Consider the following 16,274-nt stretch of genomic DNA (forward strand, 5'->3'; position numbering starts at 1 on the left):
TGCTTAAATTACTTAATAAAGGAGGCCAGAACGAACACTAGTTTACATTAGTAAAATTGTGTACTAACAGTTATCAACAAAAATGATTTTGAAAAAAAAAATTTTTAACAAAAATTACTCTTTTTCAAGTTTAAATAATTTTTCAACTATGCTTTTAATATCAAAATTAGATAAACTAAAAGAGATTTTTGAATAATTACATGAAATAACCTGGCATTTTCGTCGCTTGGTAAATATTAGCACTAGAAAGACGGAAAATTAGTATATACCTATATTGCCTAAAAGCAGTCAAAATGACAGGATTGTAAAAGCGTAAATAAATTTATTTCAAATAAATTTTTAAAATTTTTTACATTATATACAGTAATATAACAAGTTATTAGTAAATATTAACAATAAAAAAAATTATATGTTGTACAAAAAGTCACAAAATTCTAAGAAATTGTCTCATTATATACATCATTGTTTTTCTAATTGAAATTAAAAGCAGTCAAAATGACTTCCTTAGGCAATCTAGAGTTAATAAAAAGATCAGTTAATTGTATTGAGTTTATGGACCCGAATATCCAAAGAAGACTAAATCGCTCATAGCACTAGTTCCGAAATATTAATATCTATAATCAAAACAATAATTCACCTATCAGTCTGTGTGACGGGTTGAGTTTTCGGCAGCATGGGCAGAGATTCAATTCCCCATGCTGCCTGGGGAATTGGGGAAAACCCTAAAGACTTGGTGTTTGATCGGATTATATTTTTTCTTTGACTGAAAAATTTTCTTAGTGGTTCGGAAGCCACTCTAATGTAATGACATCGGCTGTGTCAAAGCAAAGGAAAGTCCTAACACTATTCGGGAGAGTAGTGCGGAGACCGGGTGATTACTACCACCATATAACCGCTGATACAGAATGCGCATGCGCCAGTATTGTCTTTGGATCATCATCAAAGATGAGTCCGAGACCATCGCCAATAGCCTGCTAGTATAGATCTAGTGCGATATTGAAAACCAAACCAAATCAAAAACACAATTGAAATGAATATGATATGTCCAGTGATTTGAGAAGAATATTGTCGAAAATAATATACTAGTTTCAGGAATTTCAACTTTATCATCGCTTCACTTAATTATTAGAAGTAATTCTACGTGATGTTTCGTGCTATATTCGAGTGTTCAGAGCCTGAATCCTCAAAATCCGATTGAATATTACATCCTACACCGAAAAAAAAATTTTCAAGGAAAAAAAAAACTACATTGGCACGGTAAAGACATTTCTGATTAAAAATTACCAGACTTTTCTACAGAATAAACGATTTTACGATTTAGTTGATATTTTTAAGACTGCTGGCAATGCCTTTTAACCAAATGAAATTAAATTCCTGTTTACCATGCCTTATGGTATGGTTTATTTAAATTGGCGTCACTGTGCTGATAAGAGTTAGATGACATAGTTTTTAATTGCTTTGTCACACTATTTCTAATTATTTCTTTTTCCATTATAATATTTTTTTTAATTTTTCCTAATATATTTCTCAATTACAACAGAGGGAAAAGGGACGGTGATGATTTTTTTCACGTATTTAATTCAAGTGTGTTAAACCTTCTAGATTCCTGTGGCTTTGAATTTACGTAGTGGTCAATGGTACATATTATTTCTGTATAGCGATATGAAACTTAAATAAAGTTTCAATATTATATATATATATATATATATATATTGAAAGATAAATTTTATTTATTACGCAGCCTATTACTTTTTTTTTTTTTTTTTACATAAATGATTTTGACTGACAGTTGTGATGGCCGAAGGCTCTCGTTATTTGTTTTAATGCTCGTATCTGCCTCATAAAATCTTTTTATTAAGCTATAAATTATAGTTTCATTTACATATGTTTTTGCCAACCTTTTGAAATCTTACTGGCTCCAAATATGAGCAATTTTCTAGTTAATATATTCTAAAAAAGGAATCTGAAACAAATTCCGTTTTATTGTTATTGCTAAGTTAGTCATCATTTTATTGTACAAAGCTTGAATAAAACTAGTACATCAAAGTACTTGAAGGAAAAATAATAATCCAGCGGCCCCAATCAATATGGGCGCAGTTCTCAAAACGTGGGAGCAGAAAACTAATAACTTTAAACTTTGGCAACAATTAAGTTAAAATTTAATTCGCAGTAGAATTGTAGAGTAAATTTGGAATTCTGTTTAAAGAGAAAAATTAACATAAATTATCGCAATTTTTTTTTTTTTCATTTATATCTTAATTATTTTTTTTTCTATTTAAAATGGCCAATTTCAGATATTCATGCTTTAAACTGAGCTAATGTAGAAATCAGCAAAAAAAACTTTTTTTTTACAGTTTCCAGTTGTTTTAAAATAAAAGAAAATGAATTCAGCGAGATGATTACTTGATAATATTCCTAACAAATGGAAGCATTATAAAGTAAGTTATATTTTATTGTGCGGAAAGGCTTTAGAAAAAGCAATTTAGTGATTTGACGCAGTCTTTAGATTCAATGATTTTTATGTTTTTTATTTTTTTGTTACTCCAAATTAATTAATACCAAAATAAAGGTAATTTGATTAATATTTTAGAATAGGCAGAATGTTTCACAAGTAAGAAGAACAATTTATGTACTTATACTTATGTAGGTGTCATAGCTATCTAGACGTGTGATGCATTGTTTCTTATGTATAATTTTGCTCTTAATTCAATAAAATCAAAAGTAAGTGAATAGAATTAATAGTTTCGAAAGCATAAATATTTTAAGCGTAACAAAATATAAATTAAAAATTATAATTTTGATACTTGAGACTCTTATAACTTCTAAACTTTTAATCCCATTAACTTGATTTTGGTCTTATTCAATACAGCATAAAACAATACTTTTCTCTCTTATATAGTAATATCATATACGGAAATAGGTATGTAAATGTAAAACTATACTTTTGTACATAAATACTTTAATAACACCTGAACTATTAATTTTATAGAATTTGTTTCGGTTTTATTCAATTCAACGCAAAAAGTAAGGAAGGAATAATACCTCATTAGTCTAGTTAGGTGTTTTAGACGTATTAATAGGTATAATAAAAAATTGAATTTTTTTCTACTTCATACTTAGTAAATTCTTAATAACTTCAAAGCTATTAGTCTTATCAATTTGATTTTGTTGATATTAGATTTAGCGTAGAAAATACATAGTAAATAATACCCAACTTGTCTATATGGCAATATTTAAATTTTCCGCCTTCTTGATCTCCTCTCATACTCAATAAATTCAAGATGGCGGATAAGGCTCACTTCGGAGGAGAAGGGCACTTCAGGTATCCTAATTGGATTAAAACCGCATATATTTAAACCATTTCCTGCTTTCCTTAAATTATTTTTTCTTTCAACTACTGAGGAACTGGCCATTACACATTTTTGCAAACAAAGGAGCCTGTTGAACAATAATAAAGAGATTTTGCAAAGCGCTTATCTATCCGTAAAGCTAAACCTTATGCGGCACTACAATTCGCAGAAATATATTTGCCCCTGTATTATTGAGCTCAAATAGCGTTAGCTATAGAGTTAGTGTAAACCGTAAAGCTTTGCAAAATTTCTCTAATATCTTTCAAAGTTGCTACAGCCTTAATATAGTGCTAAATTTAACTAATTATCGCATTTCTTTAAACTTGATTTCACTATACTATGGTTCAACTTGAACGGCAAAATGGTTCATTTAACATATTATTAAAGTTGCAGTAAATTTACTTAGTATATTATGGCTCAAGATACCGATATTAAGGTCCAACGTTAAACCGTTTTTCTAAAACTGTATATGGAAGACAACTTACTTTACTAATATAAAAACACAGTTGTAAATGTTTCAAAATAAGAACTAAACGATTACCATTCTAATAAAATATCATTTAAATTCAAAACTTTTATCGCGTTTAAGCTGTTCTTAAATATCGAGTAATAATGAACAGTCACTAACTTCTTATTTTCTTGATTTCATTTCATCTTTTGGGAATAAGTTAATGAGTAAGATCATATGACCTAAGAAGCATATTTAATGTACTTAATGAGCAGGTCAAGTCAACTGAAAAGTTTTAAGTCATTGATCCGGTTTTATAATAGAGAAGCTTGTTAATCCAATTTTAAAAGCAATAATGTATCACTGATTGATAGCAGAACATGAAGTATGGCTCTGCTGATTTGATTCTTACACCACCCGCAGAGATGGGAAAACTTCATCTTCATATTTTGTTCTTTTTTTATGAATTTACTGTCCAAGTGTACAGATTATTATAATATTTTCCTTTTGTTTTATGGCCTTCTCATCGTTTGTTCATTCTCAATTAAAAAGAAAAAAAACCACTCACTTAAAAACAGCAAACACTAACAAGTAAAATAATTTATTGCTCAATCGGAGTGGATTTGCTCAGGGTTTTTTTTTTAAGGAGTGCTTTATATTATGAGCATATTGAAATAAAACTAAACATGAGTGCGTTTTTGAATAGAGCGGGAAAAAAATAGCAAACACAATTAATCGTTAAAAGTAATTCGAAAATTAAAAAAACCAAAAACCTTAATAAAATACTAGTTTAAGTTTAAAGTTTATTACTAAAAATAGAAGAATTTTTTTCAAAAAATTCCTATAATTAATCATAATTTTCTTCAAGCGACTAAATATTAAACCATTTTAAAACGTAAAGCATCAACATTAAATGGAAAAAAATATTTTAATAATCGATTTTACGAAAAAGGAAAATATTTCTTTTGTGACAGTTACAATTATAATTATAGTTGTTATATTATACGAAAAGGCCTTATTATTGAGACAGTGATAAGCCACAAAAAGTAATGGCGAATTTATAATTAATTATAATGGATAGTTTCTTCTTTTAGCAAACACTGAAATTTGAAAGAATAATATTGGTAAAATATTAAACCTAAGTTATAAACTTTTCATTATAAACTTTTTGTACCTTTACTTCAGCAGGAACTGATTACAAATGAAGAAGTTTCGCCACCACTTTTCTTCTTTTTATAAATGTGTCAAAAATGTGATTTATCACTGACTCACAATTTATCCCTTATATACGTTTCAAATGCAAATAAAATACGCAATTTGTACAAGAATAAAAAAAAGAAGTTGCTGGTAATTCCAAAGTATAGTAATTATACTCTAAACCATTGTATCTCCCAAATGTGAGTTTTCACAAATTAAAATTTCTATAGGAGGAGCGGTGGTGGCTTAGGGAATATAGCGCTCGTATCCTGATGAGGTGACCAAGGTTCTAAGCTCAGCTGTGGCTGGTTGATGCGAATTCTTCTCCCGACTCGCACCAACCACAGTACTGGTGTAAGATATCTTCAGCTGTAGACGGATCATGGGTTAGAATCCCTTTGCCATCTGGCTAACTGATGGAGATTTTCCTCTCCATGTGACGCAAAATCCGGGTAAGTCCTTTCAAAAAGTTCTCCACGACGGTTAGTTTGTCCCACAGCTTGATTCAGAAGTTTCTTTGTCTTCTAAGTTAAGTTCAAAATTACAAACTACGGAGTTGAATATAGAGTGTCGTAAACTCAGAATTGGTTCGGCTGCTCAATACCGATTATTAAATAAAACTATAATGGTGACCTTCGAACGTGATGTGAACACGCCTACCTTAACAGAAACTCCTACTACGATTTGAAGACGCCTACTTTGATGAATGTTCCCTATTGAACAGACTTGCTATTTCTGACTGCGACATTGACCTCCTCACGTTGTTGCTACTCAGTCTCGATCACACATAACGTACTATTCATACGACTGCTAAAGGCAACATAGAAGCAACCACGACCGTGAACTTAATACAGCTCTCACGATCAGCACTCAAAAAGTACGGTAATCTTAATACAGTTATTCCAGCTTCTCACAAAGAAACTTCAATGAATCAACTAGGATCTGTTCATCGAATTCCATCGCAGATAAATTTCTGGTAGGGGAGTACTGTAGCGAGTCCATCACTACAAAAATACAGTTCCAATTTCCAAGTATATAAGACATGTTAACTCGATTCTATGGTGGGATAGCTTTTCATAGATGAAGGTTGATATTGTCGATATCTGCTCTTCCCACATTACTGTACTGTAGTGTGTAGAGTACCGTATACACATAGAGTACTGTTGTGCATCTACCACTACAAAAATGTAATTCCAATTCACTAGCATCTAAGATATGTTAACTCAATTCTATGGTGGGGTACCTTTTCATAGATGAAGGTTGACATTGTCGATAATTACTCACTTTCCCCACATTGGTGACCCAGGCGTGGTGTGAACGCCTACCTTGACGGAAACTTCCACTTCGATATATAGGAAATTTATATCTATCTATACATTATGCTCTAATATGTATTACAAGAGAGTTACTCTTGTAGCAACTCCTCTAATCTAATGTAATTCTTATACTATAATTCTGGAAGAAATAGTGATCGATCTGATTTTCTTTTAGTGGAACTGCTGGTATTTTGTCAGTACATGCAGTGTTTAAGTTTATTGACACAGATATAAAATACTTAAAAAGGGGTATTTGGGTACCAATTACAAAAAAGAAAGAACTATATTTTATAGCATTAAGTACCAGAATACAAAAATCTAAGGCTGGACCATAGAAAAACCTAGTACTACATTTTGTGAATAAGCCGTTCACACCATGTGACTTCTGGATGAATGTTTATATGAAAAGCTTGATACACCAAGGAAACGTTAATAGTTTATCTTGAAAACCAAATAATGATGTTAATGTACGTAATAATAATGTACGTGAAGTAAATTGGTGGGGATTTTCGAAATTCTGCCATGAAACATGTGGTCCACGTAATCCTATTTTTGGATGAGACTAATAAAGGGTTGCTTATTCAAACTTATTTGTACTCAAGTTTATATAAAATTATTTTCAACTGCTACTGCAACATAACTAAGTTTCTGCTTCTTTATTTTTCATTTCTAGTGAGTACTTTCTTGTATCAGTCACATTTATATTACGTTAGTCTGAAACATAGATCAAGAAAACATGGCTGCATTAACCACCTTATTAGAAACCTAACTTTAAGCATTATCAATAAAGAGAATGTGCGCAAAGTAACGACGGATCCCCAAGGGTTTTTCAAAGAAATCCCATTTTGCGTCAATTTTGCAATTTTTTTTTCATTAATTTAAGTTTATTTTGTTTGCTTTAAAATTTATTTCTGTAATTTTTTATAACTCGCATTTTTTCTTACTTTCATGCTTTTTTACTATTGTTTTTTTAATTATTATTATGGTTCTTTTTTTCTTTTTTTTTTTTGCTTTTTTAAAAAGATGGCTAAAAAGAACACTGTAAAAAATTCCGAATCAAATTACGGTAAAAAGTACTGGCACTCAGAAGGCCGGTACATTCTACCGTACAATCCATTTTTACCGGAACATGTTATGGAACAAAAAATCAGAAATACCGTAATTTTTACAGTAATAATTACCGCAAATCACTGAATCACTCTAATTAAATATTACTGTAAAAATTAAGGTATAATATTTAACGGTAAAAATAGATTTTACGGATGATGCACCCGAAGTGCCGGTACTTTATACTGTAATCTGATCCGTTTTTTTTTTTTTTTTTTTTTTTTTTTCATAGTGTAGAAATTCTGTGAGCAATAACATTCTTTGCTTTTTTTCTTCTTCTTACCTTAGCCTTGAATTTTCGTATGAATTTAAGATTTAAACGTCAAAAGCTCCACTTTAAAGTGATTATGCATAATTTAGAGAATTTGAAAGCAATTGCCGCTGGAAAAAAAAGTTATGCATTTTATTTTGAAAAAACTGCTCATCAAAAGTTGTATTTTACCGCTTGTTACTATTTCGTTAAAACTGATACTTTAATTCAACCTTGCTTTAACGTATTTTAAAATTATTTTCGTAGCATTCATAAACAAAACTTTCGTATAATTATGTATTTATGGTAAAATGATGTTGATGAAGAAAAATTGATCGAGTTTTGGACATCAAAGACCGAACGTTACCCAAAATTGGCAAAAGTGGCGATTCGATGTTTGTCGGTGCCTACTAACAGCGTGGGCGCAGAAAGATCGTTTTCTAAGTATAAAATGTATTAAGTGATGAAAGACGAAGCAATGAGAATAATCTGACAGTACTTTGTACCAAATGTACAATACTTTATGTGCAATACTTTGTACCAAAATTCTGTTCATTTAAATAAAAAAAAATTAATATTGCTTGAAATTAAAAGAAATACTTTTGTTGTACATTTTTCAAGATTTTTTTTTTATTATTTGAGCAATTTCTGTCTTTTGCATCATTTATATAGTAAATTTTTTTATGTTTAGAATTTACGTAATTTTCAAAATTTCACGCGAATTCTGAGTCTTTTTTCCCGCAACAAACTTGCAGACCTAAGCATGGATCATACAACTTCTCCTCCTCCCTCTCCTTTAAATGAAAATAAGCAAATTACAATCCCCTTCTCCCTTTTTAGGTATTTGAACGTCCTCTCAGGGGTCTGTCTTTATCGTACAGTGAGCAAAAAAGTCCTAATATGATTCCTAATATGTGAAGAAAAAAAATTTTTAGTCAGAAAAAGTACGTTTTTGCGTTCGATTTCGTAACTTAATTAGTAGTTAGCATATTTGAGATCACCTCCAGGAACCATTAAGATTGACACTTAGTACTTGAAAATTCGATCATTAGGAACGAAAGTTACTTAGGATAATATGTCTTTTTTTTTTCTTTGTCCACTGTACAACGCAATTTTCCACCACGTAGTTTCAATTTAAAAGCCAAAAAAAAAAAAAATTTAAAAAAAGCATTTAAGAAATTCCTTAAGTATAAATTTAATTAATATTTAAAATTAAAAAAACTACATAAAATTTATCAAATTAAAATAATATTAAAATTTCATTTTGGATTTATAATAATTACTGCAAGGGTGTTTAAAAATGAATTCTTTTTGGAGCCAAAAAAGAAAAGTCTTAGGGAAATTATAATAATTAGGCCCGTACTATATATTTAAGTCAGAAATATCTGTGTCAATATTTTTCAATACGTTACATTTCTTCCACGTCTGTATATTTCCTCATTCCTATAATTTCAAGGAGTAGTTTAAACGAAGCGGCGCATAATATAAAGCATTTTACTGCCGTTTATTGTTTCGCTACTATGCCAAGAAAAAAGGTATGGTCAAAGCTACCAGAATATGGAAAAATTAACCGTGTTTTTGACTATGAGAACATCTAAGAGCTCGATAATTCTCACCGACGAGCTTTGGTGATAATTTTAGTAAAATTAACAACAAAATATGGCTTTCTAATGTTTGATAAAATTTGGTAAATGTGATCAAATTTGCTAATTTTATCATGATACCTTAGAGCAGTGTCCCCAAAACGTTTCATCGATACTGACCAGAGAAAATTTGATTATATTGCCGCGGCACGCTGGTGAGAGGAGGGACGTTGATTGTTTATATTTTAGACCGTTTTTAATTAATAATTTTAATTTAATTGTTATCTAAGCATGCCTTCACACACGGTATTACTGAGGCTTTAGGGGACGTTTCTCAGCTCCCGATTAACCTCTCGTCCATGGCAAGTTGCAGAAACTCAAGAAAAATAGACCACAGTAAATAAAATAGAAATAATTTAATGCTTCATGAGCTGTTCGGTCCCATTTAATTTACGATCCGCGGACCGAGGGTTGGGGATCACTGCCACAGAACATGGTATAAAAACCATTTATTTGATTCAATTTACTTTTCTATTTTGTGGTACTAAGAACTCCAATTTTGAAAACCAGAATTTTCCGTAAACCGTTACCATATGAACGGTAAAACTACCAAATGACTAGTTTAAATTCCGAATATTTTGGTTTTTATCACCAGAATTATGTAGGGATTACCAAAAATGTCATTATTTACAGTATGGTAATTTTGCGAGGAATGTTTCCTCCGTGTACAGAAGTAACGTAGCACCAGGTAGCTACGATTCCATACAGAAAGAAATAAGATGAATCCTTTTAGAAACTTCGTTTATATGAAAATTATCAATATTGAAGTGGTAAGAATTTTTCTGGCAAGTACTTATGATTCGACATGATATCCACTTCTTTGAAAGTAGTACAGTTCAGTAATTTCACCGGGAATGCTTCCTCAGTATACGGAAGTAACGTAACACCAGCTAGCAATAATTCCATGAAGTAAGAAATAAGATGAATCCTTTTAGAAACTTCGTTTGTATGAAAATGATCGATATCGAAGTGGTAAGAATTTTTCTGGCAAGTACTTATGATTCGACATGATACCCGCTTATGATTCGACATGATATCCACTTATGATTCGATATGATATCCACTTCTTTGAAAGTAGTACAGTGCAGTAATTTTACAAGGAATGTTTTCTCAGTATACGGAAGTAACGTAACACCAGCTGGCTACGATTCCATAAAGTAAGAAATAAGATGAATCCTTTTAGAAACTTCGTTTGTATGAAAATGATCGATATTGAAGTGGTAAGAATTTTTCTGGCAAGTGCTTATGATTCGACATGATATCCACTTCTTTGTAAGTAGAATAGAAATAGGGATCTTTTTTCGTTTTCACTTTCACTCCTTACACCTGTATACACATCATGCTTGATGGACTGCGTGCAATAACTGATTAGCTGTGTAACGGGAAGGGAAGTGAGTGCTACCAAAGAAAATGAATAATATGAAAGGTTAAAGGTTAGTCCTTTTCAATATATTGGAATTTCACTGATTCCCCCATGCAGTGGTTTTCAAGCGCATGGTGTCAATTCCCCCCTCAAGATTGTCCAAAAGAACCGGTACCACACAGTTCTTTACCAATGGGCGATGGAAATATTGGAATATAAAGATTTAGTAGTACCCCAGCTGTGTAAAACCGGACTGTAGTGTCAAACAGCGTCCACTGCTTGATGGACAAAAGACCGAGACTATTGTAATTCCTGGAGTCAGGGGGGTAGAAGAGAAAATGAAAAAGAGGCTACAAAATTGATAGCGCCATATTTCAATGTTCAGTCTACTGGCAAAAAGAAAACGAAGAATTGTAAGGGTGAATATTCCCCTCTTTCTTAAATCAGACCAGTCTTAAACTTCGCGAAAATCGTTTTCCTTACTTTCTTTTTTACCTGTTAAAATTTTGTCAGGTAACCCCTAACTAAAGTTTGAAAGCAATCCTCGTTCACTGCAGCGAATTTTATGAGCTCAATAATTTCCACCTTTTCGAATATAAATCAACAATTATAATCCCACTAAACATCCCTTCAGATTCTTTGAAATGTAAAAGAATTTCAAAAACACAGTTGGTTCATGCAAAAAAGTAGCAAATAAAAGATTTCAAAAAAAAAGAGAGAGTGAGAAAGACTCATTTAGACTCTTTTTCCACACGTTTAATAGTTCATTTGATTTTAAGAAATCGAATAAATGAAAATAAAATAAATCTTTTTTGTTAAATTTTATTTATTTTTTAATTAATGATTGCCTGTATTTTACTATTCAAAAGTAAGAAGGAAGAGAAAAAAAAACTGTACAATAAATATTAATGCAGATCAGCTAAACTTGATGCATAATCATGCTTCAAACTTCATGCATTCCCCGCAATACTTTAAAATAATGATTCTTTTGAGAAACTCGCAGTGTCTATGGATGATTATCAAATCTTTTACTATTTTAATTCTTCGTTCTACAGTAATTTGTACATTCTTCATTTTTCGTAAAAATTACAAATTATACAGTGAATTCTTCAAAATTTATTACGACTACAGAGTGTGGGGGCCGATAAAAAAAATAAATTATTGTGTCTCAACATTACAACGTTTTAATAATAAATTCTCTTTCTTATTTGTTCATTTAAATTTCCCATTTTTTTCTTCATGTTAAACTTTTTTTTCCTTTACTCTACTTTAGACCCTATATTCTTCAGTAATATCCTCATTTTTCGTAAAGATTACAAGGCAAGGGTGCCTATATAAAAATTAATTACTCGATTTCAACTTTATTTATTCTTCAATCTTAACTTCCTTTACTCATTTGTTCATTTAAATTCCCCCTCCCCCTTTTTTTCTCTTTCCTTTCAAGCTTCTTCTTTTTTTTTTTTTTTTTTTTTTTCTTTTTTTTTTTACTATTTCAAACTTTACAATCAACAGTAATCTGTTAATTTTTCGTAAAGATTACAAATTATGGATGCCGATAATAAAATAAATTATTACGTTTCAATATGAACTTCCTTTTCTTATTTGTTCTCTTAAATTTCCCATTTCTTTTTCTTTTAAACTTTTTTTCCTTTCCTATTTTGAAATTTATATTCTATAGTAATTTGTACGTTCCCCATTTTTTTTGTTAAGATTACAACGCATATGTGCCGATGTAAAATAAATAAATAAATAAAAATCCTGAACTAGACGGCTTTTTAATATCAGCAATACTTTATAAAAAATAGATCTATATATAAAAAAAATTAAATCAGTATGAGTAAAAAAATTTGCCTTCGAAAACATTAATATTTTTCCAGTATTTGAAATTTCTGCTACAGTGTGCTAAAAATAAATAGGGCTTAATTTATTTAATTATCAAAACAGATTGAAGATAATCTTACAACGTCATATGAAGGTTAGTGAGAAGATTAAAAAAGATATTTTGAATTTAGGTAACGATGATTATTTTCCCCCTTTGTTAAGAGGTTGTTATTTTTCATACTTTATTTTCTATTCCATATGTGTAAAATAAAACTATCCTTGAAAAAATATCAACGCTTTTCCCCTTTGTGAAATTCCTGCTACATTATGTTAAGATTAAATAGGGGTTAATTGGTTTAGTTAACTTATTATCAAAACAAAGAGAAGATAATTTTGTATTAGAAGGCTTTATTAGAAGGTTTTTAGAGAAAGGATTAAAAAAAAAGGTATTTTAAATCTCGGTAGCGATGATTATTTTGCCACTTTGTAAACTTTTTCCCCCCTGATTTAGATTTATGAAAGAGGAAAATAAAAGTGAATCAATTAGTAAAACGTGTTTTAGCGAATAAATAAAAAAAATGAAAGAAAAAAGTTGACACAAATCTCAACACTGCGAAATTTATCAGTTTCATTCCAAAGATAAATGTTGAAAAACCAAAAATAAAGAAAGAAACAGGTGTAAAAAGCAAGAAGAATAAAAAGAAAGAAAAATAATTGAAAATGTTTCTTTTTTTGGTTGTCATCCAGAGGCTATAAAAAGTCAAAAAAGAAGTGCTGCTAAAAATTAACCCTGAAATAAAAACTTAGCGTTCGAGAGATTTCTAGGTCAAATATTGCCAATTATTCTTAATTACTTTTTATAAAGGAAGACTTTTTCATATCTTAATTTAAAAATAATTTTAACTCTTTTAATAATAATTAAATCTATTAATGGAGAAACTTACGTTTTTGAGTAGTTAGAAAATTTTAAAATGAAAAACAAGTTTGTAAATAGCACGCTGACTTTTTTTTTTTTTTTTTTTATACATTCTAAACCAAATTTTCTCAAATAATCTAAAATGCCACTTGATATATTTTACCCCTATGATTTGATAGGTTGTTCATTTATAGTAACCTATGGAAAACTGAAAAAAATGAGGGGGAAAAATTCTGTTTGAAACAAACACGGATTTTCTTAATGACTTAAAATCTTTTAAAAGTAATCTGCTTCTACTTTTTTTATTTCATTCGTTCCCGATGTTTGATTAAATGACTGATTTGAATAATTCTTCTTCTTCTATTGGCATGACAGCCCTTTGTGGGCCAGAGCCTTCCCTAGAACCTTCCTCCATTCTGTTCTTATCTTTGCAACCGTTGATTTGATTAATTATTATGCAATATTATTATGCAAAAGACAATGGCTCATCTCATTGCTGTTATAACTGTTCCCCTTCCCTTTTGATTGTAATGTAAAAACTTTGCATGCACATTTCAATTAGGATTTCAAGGTCAAGATAGTTGATGTTTATTACTTTGATTATGACTGATTGATTATGATTACAACTAATTAATTATGATTACTTTGGATATGGCTTTGATTATGTTAATATTATTATAATTATTTTGATTATTGGAATGATTATTATGACTGTTAACATTATCATTACTTTGATTATGAGTGTTAACATTATCATTAGTTTGATTATGACGGTTAATATTATAATTACTTTGATCATGACTGTTAATATTATTAATATTTTGATTATTATTACAATTACTTATGACTTGAATTAATGACTGAATCTCTAACTTAACTAATTCTTGAGTTATCGTTGACCTATTCTTGTCATTAATAATATCAGTTAGTGTTTTCAAGATATTTACTAGGAATTTTATTCACAACTTATTTATCATAAGAATAATATAAAAATGATTTTAAGTTTAATGGTTAGCTTTGTTATAATTGTTTTAACACTCTTAGTAGGTAATGAAAGTTATGAAGTGCTAGAATTTGTGCGTTAATTACAGGATTTCAATACAAAGTAGTATATGAAGTTTTAAAAATAAATAAATAAATAATAAAAAAAAAAAAACATTTTTCAGATATTAAAAACCAAAATATACGGTATTTAAACCATTAATTTGGTAATTGCTCCTTTCATATAGTATTGAAAAATAAATTAAACCAACAATGAAAAGTAAATTAAACCGAATAAATTTAAATAAAACCGAATAATATTATTATAATATTATGCTGATATTTTTTACCAAAAGCCTTCGTTAAAAAAAAAAAAAAAAAAAAAAAAAAAAAAAGGTTTGTTGGTTTTCCCATAAAGCCAGAAACACAGTAAATTTTACCATATTCTTGTAGTTTTGACCATACTTTACCACCAGAGAGAAAGAAAAAAAAAACATGTTGAATTAAATCTGATTCGATCATTTACTCAGGAAAGAAATATTGTATTTCAATGTTGAGACGAAATCATTCCAATGTGCTATAGAAATGTCATTCAATGATCTTATTGATATATCGTTTTTTAAAATCGTTGTATAATGTTAGTTCCATGCTATCTTTCACAGGTAAAACCAGATATGAAGTAATTCAATTTAAGATAAGACTTATGTGACACAAATTAATGTAACCCATTATGCAGAAATATTGCAGAGCCTTTTGCAGTCCATAAAGAAATTATAAAGTCACTTTTATTTTTGAAATTAAAATATAAATAAAAATTCTAATTCTAATTTAACGCATAATATATGATACTATAATATATATTTTTGCAATTAGTTTAAAATAATTTTGTAAAATACAATAAATTATTGAAATAAGATTAATATAAGAATTATATGAAAAAATATTGTTCACAAATTATTATATTATTTGTCTAAAAAATGAACCTCCTTCCCCAGTTAGCGTCACATTTTTTTTAACTAGTAGTTACCAGGTTGACCCCCGGTGGCTGAGGGGTAGTGCTTCACGCTCTCGTGCCACAGGACCTGGGTTCGATCCTCGGACCGGGCAAGGTTGACATACCCTTTCAATGGTGATAAATGAGTACCAAGCATGCTTGGGAGCTAAACACAGGGGATTTCGCTTTTGGCTGACCACCAAGACGGATCATCTGCTCCTGCACCCCAGAGCCCAAGGTCAAGAAAACTGAGATGGGCACAGTAGGCCTTGGCCCTCTATGGGCTGTCGCGCAACTGAGTTTAGTTTAGTTACCAGGTTAAGTTCAATTTTAGAAACATTGAGCTGTACTCATAAAATGGCTATTTTCATTTTATTGGCAGGTGGAGACTGTTTATTATAGCTTTGTGATAACTCCGAAAGTAATTTTGACCATTTGACACTTTTTTGACCTTTTGATACATGGGGAAAAAAAACATTGTGTAGCATGATTTAAGAAACCGATGATTCTTTTCAAAATTTTCAAATATTCACTACTATTTCTTTAAAAAAATTAAACTATTCTATTGATAAAAATAGGTCAATAATTTAGAAATTTAAAAAAAAAATCGTACGGAAATATTTAGCACTGATAGAAAAAAAATTTTTTGCCTCACTGTTTCACAGTGCTGACGTAAAATATCCTTATTAGCAAACGGATCAAGGGGTAGAATCCCCATGCCAACTGGTTAACTATGGGAGGTTTTCCTCTCTATGTAACATAAATTCGACTTAGTTTCGTGAAAAGTACTCCGTGAAGGCTACTTTGTGTCAGTGATTGATCCAGGAGTTCCCTTGTCTTCTGGGTAGGGTTTAAATTTACATGGCTACGGGGTCGGACATTGATAGT

This window comes from Parasteatoda tepidariorum, chromosome 11 (genome assembly GCF_982258835.1).
Source record: "Parasteatoda tepidariorum strain Cologne lab strain chromosome 11, Ptep-v5.0, whole genome shotgun sequence".
Classification (NCBI taxonomy): domain Eukaryota; kingdom Metazoa; phylum Arthropoda; class Arachnida; order Araneae; family Theridiidae; genus Parasteatoda; species Parasteatoda tepidariorum.